At 39.2% G+C, this 14,630-nt stretch overlaps 1 long non-coding RNA gene across 2 annotated transcripts in view; it reads right to left on the bottom strand.

Annotated features, from left to right (window-relative positions):
* Window positions 1-11,683, bottom strand: part of LOC307188267 — a 283,742-nt gene extending 272,059 nt beyond the window's left edge. For both annotated transcript variants that reach the window (XR_013828878.1, XR_013828879.1), the window contains exon 1: window positions 11,186-11,683. This is a non-coding gene — a long non-coding RNA (uncharacterized lncRNA). The remainder of the gene's footprint in view (window positions 1-11,185) is intronic.
* Window positions 11,684-14,630: the final 2,947 nt, after the last annotated feature.

Genomic DNA, 14,630 nt, shown 5'->3' with positions numbered 1-14,630 from the left:
AATAAAAGCAAAAATAAATAAATGGGACCTAATTAAACTTAAAAGCTTTTGCACAGCAAAGGAAACCATAGACAAGACAAGAAAACCTTCTAAATGGGAGAAAATATTTGCAGATCATATGACTGATGAGGAGTCAATATTCAAAATGTATAAACATCTCATACAACTCAACATCAAAAAACAATTTGATTATAAAATGGACAGAAGACTTGAACAGACAATTTTCCAAAGAAGACATATGAATGGTCAACAGAAACATGAAAAGATGCTCAACATCATTAATCATCAGGGAAATGCAAATCAAAACCACAATGAGATATCACCTCACACCTGTCGGAATAACTATCACCAACAAGAACACAAATAACAAATGTTGGCGAGGATGTGGACAAAAGGGAGCCCTTGTACCTTGTAGTAGGGCTCCCTTTTGTCCACAACCTCGCCAACATTTGTTATTCCACCTGTAGGTGGAATACGAATTGCTGTAGCCACTGTGGAAAACAGTATGGCGGTTTCTAAAAAAACTAAACATAGAGCTACCATATGACCTAGCAATTCCACTCCTGGGTATACATCCAAAAACTACGAAAACACTGATTTGAAAAGATACATGTACCCCAATGTTCATAGCAGGATTATTTACAATTGCCAAGATATGGAAGCAACTTAAGTGTCCATAGGTAGATGAAGGGATAAAGAAGATGTAGAATATATACACAATGGACTACTACTCAGCCATTAAAAAAAAATGAACTTTCCCATTTACAGTAACATGGATGGACATGGAGGATATTATGCTTAGTGAAATCTGTCAGAAAAAGACATCTATTACATGCTTTCACTTATATGTGGAATCAAAAAATAAAACGAATGAATGTAACAATACAGAAATAGACTCACAGATACAGAGAACAAACCCAGTGGTTACCAGTGGGGAGAGAGGTGGGATGAGGGACAAGATAGGGGAAGGGGATTAAGAGGTACAAACTAATAAGAGGTACAAACTAATAGGTATAAAATCAATGTGATACAAGGAGGTAATATACAGCACAGCAAATGTAGTCAATATTTTATAATAACTTTAAATGGAGTATAATCTATAAAAATATCAAATCACTGTGTTGTACACCTAAAACTAATATTGTAAATCAAATCTAATTCAAAAAAAGGTAACTGAAAAAGATAGGATATGATAAAATGATTAGATTCAGTTTCCAGTAAGTGGCCAGGTGTCAACTCCCAGGATAAGGTAAACAAGGTCCTGCCTTGATTGTCTGCCTTCCTCATTAATGGTACCCTCAAATGGGCTATATGTGATTTGCACTGCTATCCCAGACAGCTTCCTAGTGAGGGATTGTATCCTGGAACTAGCCGCCACCTCAGTCCAAATGAAGAGAGGTCCAAGGCAGTGAACTTCACCCATTCATGTAATAATCATATTCTCAGTCAAATAGCAGTCTTTGTCAATCTTATATATGAAACACTGTATCCCTAATTCCTATTCCAGAGCTCAGATTACTAGACTGTGTGGTTGCCTTCAGAAATGTTCAATTTAAAATTATACTACCGTGGAGAAAGAAAACTGACAGTTTCCAGGCATTTGCGAATTTCAAACTCACTACTTTGGATCTAATATCGTCAACCAAATAACTCATAAATAAACTATTGTTAATCTAAAATTTGATTCTTGTATGTGACCCTAATCACATTTAAACAATGACACCTTTTCAAATAAGCATTATATGTATGGCAATCCCTAGCTTTCAGTATTATAAAAGTGATTCTGTGTATTAATAATATTCCAAAATTTATTTGGGCAAATCAAGGTCAAGTCCCCATTATAACGGGCTGTAATTTCCTCATCTGTAAAATTAGATGATCAGATTACATGATCTCTGATGTCTCATCCACCTTAAAAATTTATAAGTTTTATTTCCAAGAATGGAGGTGAAGGAATCTAATCTCTATCTCTGACCTCAGCACTGAATAACCCTGTGTTTTTTTGTCTCTTTTTCTCCCCAGGGGGCTTAGCATTAAAAAAAAATGTACATTGATATGCAATATGCCTACAGCAACAAAAGGTGAAAATTATCAGAGGCTTAGTTGCTCAGCAGTATTTCAATTCATAGAGACTCCAAAATAGCGAGCCACTTGTATACTCAATGGATTAAACCCATTTAATGACAATCAAAAACATACATATATACAAATTGGCACATTTGCCTCCATGAAATCTCAGTATTCAAAGAATTACACATATTGTTTTAAACTTGGCTCAGGAATGGTGATGTGAGATATCCTTAGAGGAAATCTATTAATATGAACATATTCTTAATACACCAAAGACTGTGACTGATCTCTTTCAGATTGCAGCTGGCCTTCTGCCACAGGTTAGTCTAGAAATAAAGCAAACAGGATAGAAAGAAATCTAAGAAGGCTAAGGCAAGAAAGCATTTTTTTCCCTTAGTGCCTGAGATTCTTGAGAAAGCAAATAAACTTTTATTGTTTTCTGATTCAACTATTACAAAAATAATTTGGAAAACAGTTATTCATACAAATAGAAGCACTGGCAATTTATATCCCGTGATAACTCTAGCTGCCCCATTTTGTTTCCAGGTTCTCACACAAATCTCATCTAAGCTTTAACAAGTGTCAGAATTCACCTCAGTTTAAACACTTCTGTCTGCCGTTGCTCCCTTTAAAGTGTAGACATTTATAAATATGACAAGAACACATGGAAGAGTCAAAGAGGGTAAGGATAAAATAGTAGCAATGTCATCCACTCCTACCTGGCCTCACAGAGACCTCACTTCAGAGCACCTAGCTCATTCCCTAGCACAGCACCTGGCAAAATTAAGGTGCTCAACACATATTTCATTAATACCTGAGAGCAAACCCAGCTTATATAGTGCGTGAAGCGATAGAGACACATGTAATATATTAACAACCAGTGGGAATCATGTGCCATAAGCAGCCTGGATACTAACCTACAGATTTTTCTCTCCCAGATCTGTTTGCCCAAGACTTACAACTAGTTTTCCCTCTAAAATTCTAACTATATGACCTCTTTTGACACTGGAATCCTGCATTGAATGTCAGCCTATTTTGACTGATATTCCAATATATTGCTTTATTCCTGCCAGTTGCAGTACCTCCAGGGCCTGGTTCTCCTTTCCTATAGCTTTAGCCACTGGCTGTGCACTCTCCAGGATCTGCAAGTTTGACCACAGTAATAGGATATTGAATGCAACTGTTTCTGTCTCAGTTTCTACTGAGGTCCAGAGCAGTAGGTATCAACTACTTTAATATTCCCAGATGAAATATGAGAGCACCTATGCAGGACTGCAAAAGAGCTGTCTGTGAATCAGTTTTAACAAACCTTAGATTTCATTCAGCTCTGGGTTTTAAAGGGAGTGGGAGAGGCACATACATGAGAAAACAGAAAGAGGATTTCTTTGGAGACCATTGCTAGTGAGCTGGAAGAGGCATGTGGGGACACATGGAGATTTTGCCCCGGTCCCAAATCGAGTGAACGGAGCTTCGAGGAGACCATTTTTCGAGAAGTTTGATATAATCCCCTGGAGTCTGAGAACATGCAATCTGATTTCCACCTCAAGCCTGATTGTGTAAGCAGTAGAAGGCTGCCAAAACAGCCTGTGGTGGCAAAGCAGAGAACTAGTTAGGGAAGCTACTGACCATCTCACAGTGGGAAAAGGGACCAGGTTTCCCAGGGACAAGGCATGGGCCACCTGAGACACAGAGGTAGCCTGTAGAGGTTTTGAATGATGTCCAAGAGGGCTCTCTGCAATGATCAAGATAATCTCATCCAGGGAGGCTCAAAGTATAGAGCCAGGTGCAGAAGCTGTGTGGGAATAACAACTGGACAGATGAAGGAGAATTACTTACTCAAGTGGAGAGAGCCTCAAGAAAATAATAGAGTAGTTCACTAAATACCCAGAGAAGAATCACTTCGAACAATAGGAAAGGCCAGAGAAAATCAACGTAAGATGCTACCTGAGCTCACATTAGACCTTTCTTCCCTCTTACTCCTCCTCCCTTTGGCCTACCAAAGATCTCACCCAGGGGTAGAGGAATTATTATGGGATAGAAGAAATTTTTTTTTAAATGACAACAAATCCGGGAAGATCCCGCATGCCGCGGAGCGGCTAGGCCCGTGAGCCGCGGCCGCAGAGCCTGCGCGTCTGGAGCCTGTGCTCCGCAACGGGAGAGGCCCCAACACTGAGAGGCCCGCGTACCGCAAAAAAAAAAAAAAAAGACAGCAAAAGTTAAAATCGGTTTCTAACTCCACCATGTTATTTCACATATCAATTATACCATTAATAAGTATTACCTACCCCTCCAAGTTTTGTGGGAACCATATCTTACTCCCTAGATCAGAGCCAATTAAATTTGCATTTGTTTGGATATTTTAACTTAACAGCTTTTCTAGTGGGGCAGCCCTATATTCTGGTTAACTTCCCCCAAACTTTGTACTCCATTACTCCTCGTTTCCATTGAGGTATCAGCATGTATGATAACTGAACCAAGAGGGGAACTGAAGAAATAAACTGGTGGTGTGTATTTTCTAGAGACTGATAATTAGAGCTGTATTCAGGTAGTCATTTCAGAAGATACAGCCTCTTTGCTTTTTTGTTTTTGCTTTTTTGCCCTTTTGAATGAGTATTCTCTCCTTTTTAATATACTTTTCAGTAAAATGGGCTAGGGGTAAAAGAAGAAAATATTGTCAGGGTTGTGTTGCTTGTTAGTTTTTTCGTAACAGTAGCTGACATCCTAAATAAAACATAAATCTAATGATATGCAGCTATAACAAATTACAACAAATTTGGTAGTTTAAAACAACACAAATTTATTACCTTACAGTTCTGTAGGTCAGAAGTCTGATGCAGGTCTTTCCTTCTGGAGATCCTAAGGAAAAATGCATTTCCATGCTTTTTCCAGATTCTAGAAACCACCAGAATTCCTTGGCTCACGGCCCCACTCTGCCTTCAAAGGTAGCAGTGCCCTGGACAGTCAATTCTTTCTCAAATGACACCACTCTAACACTTGTTTTACCTCCTCCTGCCTCTTTGAAGGATGCTTGTGATTACATTGGGCCCACCTGGAGAATCTGGGCATGCGCAGTTTTAAAGTAAACTGATTGGCTGCTAAGACCCCTTTGCCTGGTAACAACCTCTTCACAGGTTCTGGGCATTAAGCCATTTTTCTGCTTACTCCACCACCATGGCCACCACCACCATCACCCACACAGACACACAGACGATATTGTTTCTCTGTTTAATGGAATAAGCATGGTAAATGTCCTTAGAATGCCAGATAATGCTTCAGCATGTGAGAAATGTACCCTCTGACTTCTCTTTATTAATCGGTATGAATACCATTTGTCTAGATAAACACTCTCTGAATTTTTTTAACCTTCTCGAATGACAAGTTTCATTGTATTTATTCACATTCACTGGATAAAGTAAAAACAACCTTTATTTATTCTAACACTAATCCCTACAAATGAAATCAATATGCTTCAACAAGGAAATCGAGTTTGTTCTTTCTCTAGTTCCTTCTCCTTTGTCTGATTTTCATGGAAAATGTATATTTGGCAGTAGAATTGAACTTAACATATTTGTTCAAGTTGGTGCTTGGATGGAGTTTTCAGCGAAAAATTTAAAAGATGGTTGGAGAAAGACTAGGTTCACTAGTAAATTAGAGTGAAAAACAAAATCAGGTGTTGCATTTTGAGGTTAATGGTATGGTAAGAAGCTCTCAAGGCTGAAGAGAAGGGTTGAGTTGTTGGTGTTTTTGTTTTTTCTACTTTTTTTCTTCCTTTATCTTAAGTAGAATTCCCCGAAAGTAGGGTCTGAGACGGGAATCCAAGCACACATGATTTTAGGAAAAACATATATGAGACAGAGGGAAGGATAGGGAAGGAGAAAGAGCCGGCAAGCATGTGACTTCAGATAGAGGCTAGCATGGACTGTAAATTGCATGGATTGAGTTAGCTCACCTGGAAGCAAGAAGGCTGAGCTTCTGTACCTTGTATCACTCAGTCATTAGCTGCTTCAGGGATGCAGAGTCATGTAACCTCTCAAGTATTAGCAGTTAAGGATCAGGTCAACTAAGGACAGTTCTTCAGAGTTAGTTCAACACTTGCACAGCTGGAGCACAGCTTCCTGATCAAGTAAAAAGGATCTGGGAGGAAAAGTAACAGCATCTCCTCCATCCTTCCTTCCTTTTTCCTACACACTCTCCTTACTTTTGTCCTTCCTTCCTCTATTCCCTTTAAATCTTGCTTTCTTCCACATTGCTATATTTTCAAAAATACAGGTCTTATTGGAATTATTCACCCATAATCTGTAAGCAATGGAAAATGTGGTGTTTCTGCTTAAGCTGATTCACATGATTTCTGACATCTGCACAGAACCCTAATTAGTACGATTACTACAAAACATTTGGATTCACATTGTAAGTACATTTTTAAAAAATTTTTTCTTCCAGTTTTTAGGATATAATTGACATAGAGCACTGTATAAGTTTAAGGTATACAGCATAATGATTTGATTTACATACATCACAAAATGATTAGCACAGTAACTTTAGTGAACATCCATCATCTCATACAGATACAAAATTAAATAGACAAAAAATTTTTCCTTGTGATAAGAACTCTTAGGATTTCCTCTTTTAACAACTTTCATATGTAACATACAGCAGTGTTAGTTTTATTTATCCTTGAACATTATAATCCTATATTTATCTTATGCATCTTATTTACCTTATAACTGGAAGTTTGTAACTTTTGGCTGCCTTCGTCCAATTCCCTCTCCCCCTACTCCCCAATCCCCACCCTCCACCTCTAGTAACCACAAATCTGATCTGTTTATCTATGACTTTGTTTGTTTCTGAAGTATAATTGACCTACAATACTGTCTTAGTTCCTGTTACAAGTCATAGTTATTTGATATTTCTATACATTTCAAAATGATCACCATGATAAGTCGTTATGATGTCACCTTACAAAGATATAGCTATTAATTATATTCCCCACACTGTACATTTCATACCCATGACTCATTTATTTTGCAACTGGAAGTTTGTACCTCTTAACCTCCCTCACCTATTTCTTTCCTTCTCCCCACCCCCTGGCAAACCCCTGTTTGTTCTATGTATCTATAACTCTGTTTCTGTTTTGCTATGTTTGTTCATTTGTTTTTTAGATTCCACATATAAGTGAAATCATACAGTATTTGTCTTTCTCTGACTTATTTCACTTATCATAATACCCTCTGGGTTCATCCATGTTGTCACAAATGGCAAGATTTCATTCTTCTTTTATGGCTGAATAAGATAACACATCTTTATCTATTCATCTATTGATGGGCATTTGGGTTGCTTCCATATCTTGGCTATTGTGAATAATGCTGCAGTGAACATAGGGGTGAATATATCTTTTCTAAACAGTGTTCTTCTTTTCCTTGGATAAATACCCTGGAGTAAAACTGCTGGGTCATATGGTAGTCTCATATTTAATTTTTTGAGGAATATCCATTCCTCAATGGATATTTTTTTCCACCGTGGCCGCAGTGATTTACATTCCCACCAACAGTGCAGGAGGATTCCCTTTTCACAACATTCAATACATATTTTTTAAAAATTAGAATTAGATCTGAGTAACATAAGCATAAGCATAATCCTCTGAAATGTAGCCTGTCCAACTATGATTTCTGCCCAATCTGCTAGATTCTAGAAATCTATGAAATGCTACCATAAATTTGTTTCTTTAGCTCAAACCATAGTACCAGATTGACAGATCATTGATGACATAATTGCCTGAGAATTGCAGTAGTGACATGTTGGAAATATTTCTCCTAAATGGCACATATATCTAAGTTGACTATGGGATATCATCAAAGTTTGAGCACTTTCTTTAGCTATCCCAAAAATTGAGCCAAAGCACCCTTAAATTTGTTGGACAATGAATTTAGAACATAATTTACTTACATTTTATAATGGAAACAACCCAAATTGGAAATCAAGGACATCTGGAAGATCTATAACAACTTATTAAATCTTCTTTCATCTTTCATTTCCTCATTTGTAAATGATTTAACAAAATTATCTAAAGGTTGCCTTCCAGAATTAAAATTCTGTCATTAAATGTCTATTTCTAATTTGAAATAGTGTACAGAGTAATACTTGGAGTTATGACATCATTCTTTGGCTGCATGATGCTTCGGCTGTTTCCATTCTGAAATAAAAGGATAATGTAAAACAAATGGGCCATTTTCCTTTCAATGGGGCTGAGAAATCTCATGAAAAAATATTGAGTTTCTGTAATCACTACATCAAACTGTCACAATATATAAAGTATGGGAAAAGTTATTTAGAGGTTCTCATAACTGGTCACTTATTTTCTTTTACCGACATAAAAAATAATTCATAATTATAATTCTATGTAGCTCACATTTCTTAACCAACGTTGCAGATATTTTTTTCTCATAAAAAATCTTGGATTTTTTAATCCACATTTTACATGCATATTGGGGAATAAGGGACCAAAGTCAGATAGTGTATCAGTAGTGAAATCAAGATTGGAAACTATAATTCCAGATTCCTGGGATCTTCGTACTGTAGTACACCCTTTCATCACCAGGCATAGTCTGGCCTCACATAATACACAGATTTCATTGGCATCACACAATTAATCCAAGTATTATTATGTTGACATTCAATTAAAAATTAAAAGTTTTACAAATATTTTTATTGTTCATAAGTCAATTATATTGTCCCTAGTGAACTATAAATGTATGGCCATGTTATCATCCATAGAGCTGGATGGGAAATATTGTCAAGTAATCTAAGTTCTGAAATACCTTACATTCATCTTTGGATATATTCAACTCTACCTCCCATCCAGTGCCCTCTTGCTGACCTTTGATAATCACTGGACTCTCTTCAATCTATCCTCCCATCATCCATTTGATTAAAAGTGAAAAACAACAAGAATCATGCAGATGTTCAATTCTTACTGTGACTAAAAGGCATGAGCCCAAACGACCTTTCCTATTAATGCTAAGATTATCAAATTAAACCAGGGCCACTGTACATTTAACTTTTTCATTTTGCTTTATATACCTGCATCGAATTCAATATCATTGTAAACAATTTTTTCTTGTTAAAAAAAAATTACCTTTCACTTAATCATCTGATAAATACTGTTAAACGAGGAGGCCATTAGACTGAGGCGGCTCTAATACCTGAGTGACCTACGTAAGCAAACCAAAGTCTTAAGCCTATAAATGCCTCAAGGTTAAGAAATCAAAACCCAAGGGCTACAAATCACAAACAGCCAACAAAGGTTTTCCAACTAAGGCAAACACTTAAGCCACAGCCGTTCAAATAATTTCCTTGCTTTGCTTCCACCTTTTCTCTACAAAAGTCTCTCCCTCAGCTACTGTGGGTGGAGCCCTCCTAACAGCTTCCAGTTTGGTGCTGCCCAATTTGAATCGATTTTTGCTCAAATAAACTTAAAAGTTTCAATATGCCTCAGTTTACCTTTTAACAGTTTGAACATTAGTGCTACAATCATATACTCAGTGGGTGTGTAGTAAGTCAGGACAATGAACAGGAGTGGGGAAAGTCGATCTATGTAACAATTTCTGGTATCTACAATGAATCATTATCCTTTTAATCCATCTCTTCACCAGACACATTCTAGTTCCTGGAACGTGCTCTGTAGATTTGTATTTAGGTTCACCTTTTTGTAAAGCATATAAGTTAGCAAAAGTTTCATTGCCTCTCGATGGTTTAGACTGAGTCCAATGTCTATCCTCAACCTATCACTGTGGCCAAGAAAATGCAATGCACTGATTGTTTGGGGGTCAGGTCTTGTGCCTCACTCCTGAGACACGGTGGAGCCCCCACCCAGCTTAAGGAGAGAAGAGGTAGATTCTGGTACTGTTTGCCAAAACGATAGGCCATAGTGGCAGGGAGCATCAAGTTTCTATTACTGTAGCACTTCCTCAGCTTTTATCTACCTTCTCCCAATTTTTATATAAACATTCTAAACTGTCAAAATGTCAAAAAGCTTATTCTAATCATCCTGTAATTTCTATTCAAATACCAACCTTGCGAATCATTTCCTGTTTCTGTCAGAATTCTTCCCTCCCTTAACGATTTGTCTTTCTACTAGTATGTTATTTAATTGAACATTGCATATATTGTTTGCTTAACTTCTGCCAGCTTTGGTGACCTGGTTTTCAAGTAGATGATTCTATAACTACATTGTCTTATTTCCAGTATGTGCCTCCAATAGTGCTTCACGCATATTAACAGGCACTTGCTAAAATGAAATCTCCTATGAAGTACCAAGAAATATATCCAGGGAATAGTTTTATAACTAAGCACATCCTATGAGACATGTTGAATAAATCACACATTCAAATGTGAAAGGGCATTTCAGTCAGTGTTAATAAACCGTCAAGACTACGACTCATTGAATTTAGGACACTTAGATTCAGTAGTATCAAAAGAGAAGAGAGTATAGTTTAGACGAATGTCCCAGGGCTACAGCAGAGTTTCGCCCAACTCCAGCAGATATCACAGCATCAGAGGTGTTTTGAATGGCAGTGCCTGGATTTGTGTGGTACATGACATGCCTGACCACACACAGAAACCCTGAATTTCTACCTTCAGTCTTGGTCACTTTAAGGTACAAAACACACAACATTTTTATCAGAGGAAAAAAGCTCATAAAAACCTAGGTTAAGGGGGCTTCCGGGAAGATGGCGGAAGAGTAAGACACGGAGATCACCTTCCTCCCCACAGATACACCAGAAATACCTCTACACGTGGAACAACTCCTACAGAACACCTACTGAACACTGGCAGAAGACCTCAGACCTCCCAAAAGGCAAGAAACCCCCCACGTACCTGGGTAGGGCAAAAGAAAAAAGAAAAAACAGAGACAAAGAATAGGGACGGGACCCGCACCAGTGGGAGGGAGCTGTGAAGGAGGAAAAGTTTCCACACACTAGGAAGCCCTTCGCGGGTGGAGACTGCGGGTGGCAGAGGGGGAAAGCTTTGGAGCCGCGGAGGAGAGCGCAGCAACAGGGGTGCGGAGGGCAAAGCGGAGAGATTCCCACACAGAGGATCAAGGCCGACTGGCACTCACCAGTCCGAGAGGCTTGTCTGCTCACCCGCCGGGGCGGGCGAGGCTGTGAGTTGAGGCTCGGGCTTCGGTCTGAGCACAGGGAGAGGATTGGAGTTGGCGCGTGAACACAGCCTGAAGGGGTTACTGCGCCACGGCTAGCCGGGAGGGAGTCCGGGGAAAAGTCTGGAGCTGCCGAAGAGGCAAGAGACTTTTTCTTCCCTCTTTGTTTCCTGGTGCGTGAGGAGAGGGGTTTAAGAGCGCTGCTTAAAGGAGCTCCAGAGACGGGCGCGAGCCGCGGCTAAAAGCGCGGACCCCAGAGACGCGCATGAGACGCTAAGGCTGCTGCTGCCGCCACCAAGAAGCCTGTGTGCGAGCACAGGGCACTATCCACACCCTCTTCCGGGGAGCCTGTCCAGCCCGCCACTGCCAGGGTCCCGGGACCCAGGGACAACTCTCCCGGGAGAACGCATGGCGCGCCAAAAGCTGGTGCAATGTCAGGCCGGCCTCTGCCGCCGCAGGCCCGCCCTGCACGCACTCCGTGCCCCCCCCGGCCTGAGCGAGCCAGAGCCCGCGAAAAGGCCAGCGGCTCCTTTAACCCCATCCTGTCTGAGAGAAGAACAGAGGCCCTCCGGCGACCTACACGCAGAGGCGGGGCCAAATCCAAAGCTGAACCCCTGGGAGCTGTGGGAACAAAGAAGAGAAAGGGAAATCTCTCCCAGCAGCCTCAGAAGCAGCGGATTAAAGCTCCACAATCAACTAGATGTACGCTGCATCTGTGGAATACATGAATACACAATGAATCATCGCAAATTAAGGAGATGGACGTTGAGAGCAAGATTTATGATTTTCTCCCCTTTTCCTCTTTCTGTGAGTGTGTATATGTATGCTTCTGTGTGAGATTTTGTCTGTATACCTTGGCTTCCACCATTTGTCCTAGGGTTCTATCCGTCCATTTGTTTTTTCTCTTAATAATTATTTTTTAATTTTAATAACTTTATTATATTTTATCTTACTTTATTTTACTGTATCTTCTTTCTTTCTTTTTTCTTCCTTCCATCCTTCCTTCCTTCCGTCCTCCCTCCCTTCCTCACTCCCTCCTTTCTTTCTTTCTTTCTTTCTACTTCTACTAATACTTTCTTTCTACTTTTTCTCCCTTTTATTCTGAGCCATGTGGATGAAAGGCTCTTGGTGCTGTAGCCAGGAGTCAGTGCTGTGCCTCTGAGGTGAGAAAGCCAACTTCAGGACACTGGTCCACAAGAGACCTCCCAGCTCCACATAATATCAAACGGTGAAAATCTCCCAGAGATCTTCACCTCAACACCAGCAGCCAGCTTCACTCAACGACCAGGAAGCTACAGTGCTGGACATCCTATGCCAAACAACTAGCAAGACAGGAACACAACCCCACCCATTAGCACAGAGGCTGCCTAAAATCATAATAAGTCCACAGACACCCCAAAACACACCACCAGATGTGGACCTACCCACCAGAAACACAAGATCCAGCCTCATCCACCAGAACACAGGCACTAGTCCCCTCCACCAGGAAGCCTACACAACCCACTGAACCAACCTTAGCCACTGGGGACAGACACCGAAAACAACGGGAACTATGAACCTGCAGCCTGCAAAAAGGAGACCCCAAACACAGTAAGATAAGCAATATGAGAAGACAGATAAACACACAGCAGATGAAGGAGCAAGATAAAAACCCACCAGACCTAACAAATGAAGAGGAAATAGTCTACCTGAAAAAGAATTCAGAATAATGATAGTAAAGATGATCCAAAATCTTGGAAACAGAATAGACAAAATGCAAGAAACTTTTAACAAGGACCTAGAAGAACTAAAGATGAAAAAAACCATGATCAACAACACAATAAATGAAATGAAAAATACTCTAGATGGGGTCAATAGCAGAATAACTGAGGCAGAAGAACAGATAAGTGACCTGGAAGATAAAATAATGAAAATAACTACTGCAGAGCAGAATATAGAAAAAAGAATGAAAAGAACTGAAGACAGTCTCAGAGACCTCTGGGACAACATTAAATGCACCAACATTCGAATTATAGGGGTTCCAGAAGAAGAAGAGAAAAAGAAAGGGACTGAGAAAATATTTGAAGAAATTATAGTTAAAAACTTCCCTAATATGGGCAAGGAAATAGTTAAATCAAGTCCAGGAAGCACAGACAGTCCCATACAGGATAAATCCAAGGAGAAATACGCCAAGACACATATTAATCAAACTGTCAAAAAGTAAATACAAAGAAAACATATTAAAAGCAACTAGGGAAAAACAACAAATAACACACAAGGGAATCCCCATAAGGTTAACAGCTGATCTTTCAATAGAAACTCTGCAAGCCAGAAGGGACTGGCAGGACATATTTAAAGTGATGAAGGAGAAAAACCTGCAACAAAGATTACTCTACCCAGCAAGGATCTCACTCAGATTTGATGGAGAAATTTGCTTGTCCTTTACAGACAAGCAAAAGCTGAGAGACTTCAGCACCACCAAACCAGCTCTACAGCAACTGCTAAAGGAACTTCTCTAGGCAAGAAAAAAAGAGAAGGAAAAGACCTACAATAACGAACCCAAAACAATTAAGAAAATGGGAATAGGAACATACATATCAATAATTACCTTAAATGTAAATGGACCAAATGCTCCCATCAAAAGACACAGATTGGCTGAATGGATACAAAAACAAGACCCATATATTTACTGTCTACTAGAGACCCACTTCAGACCTAGAGACACATACAGACTGAAAGTGAGGGGATGGAAAAAGATATTCCATGCAAATGGAAATCAAAAGAAAGCTGGAGTAGCAATTCTCATATCAGACAAGATAGACTTTAAAATAAAGACTATTAGATGAGACAAAGAAGGACACTACATAATGATCAAGGGATCAATCCAAGAAGAAGATATAAAAATTGTAAATATTTATGCACCAAACATAGGAGCACCTCATTACATAAGGCAAATACTAACAGGCATAAAAGGGGAAATCGACAGTAACACATTCATATTAGGGGACTTTAACACCCCACTTTCACCGATGGACAGATCATCCAAAATGAAAATAAATAAGGAAACACAAGCTTTAAATGATACATTAAACAAGATGGACTTAATTGATATTTATAGGACATTCCATCCAAAAACAACAGAATACACATTTTTCTCAAGTGCTCATGGAACATTCTCCAGGATAGATCATATCTTGGGTCACAAATCAAGCCCTGGTAAATTTAAGAAAATTGAAATTGTATCAAGTATCTTTTCCTACCACAACACTATGAGACTAGATATCAATTACAGGAAAAGATCTGTAAAAAATACAAACACATGGAGGCTAAACAATATACTACTTAATAACGAAGTGATCACTGAAGAAATCAGAGGAAATTAAAAAATACCTACAAACAAATGACAATGGAGACACGACGACCCAAA

The sequence above is a fragment of the Stenella coeruleoalba genome (assembly GCF_951394435.1).
Source record: "Stenella coeruleoalba genome assembly, chromosome: 6".
In the NCBI taxonomy this organism is placed as follows: domain Eukaryota; kingdom Metazoa; phylum Chordata; class Mammalia; order Artiodactyla; family Delphinidae; genus Stenella; species Stenella coeruleoalba.
Note: the sequence above shows the minus strand (reverse complement) of the source record. Positions and strands in the feature narration are given on the sequence as shown.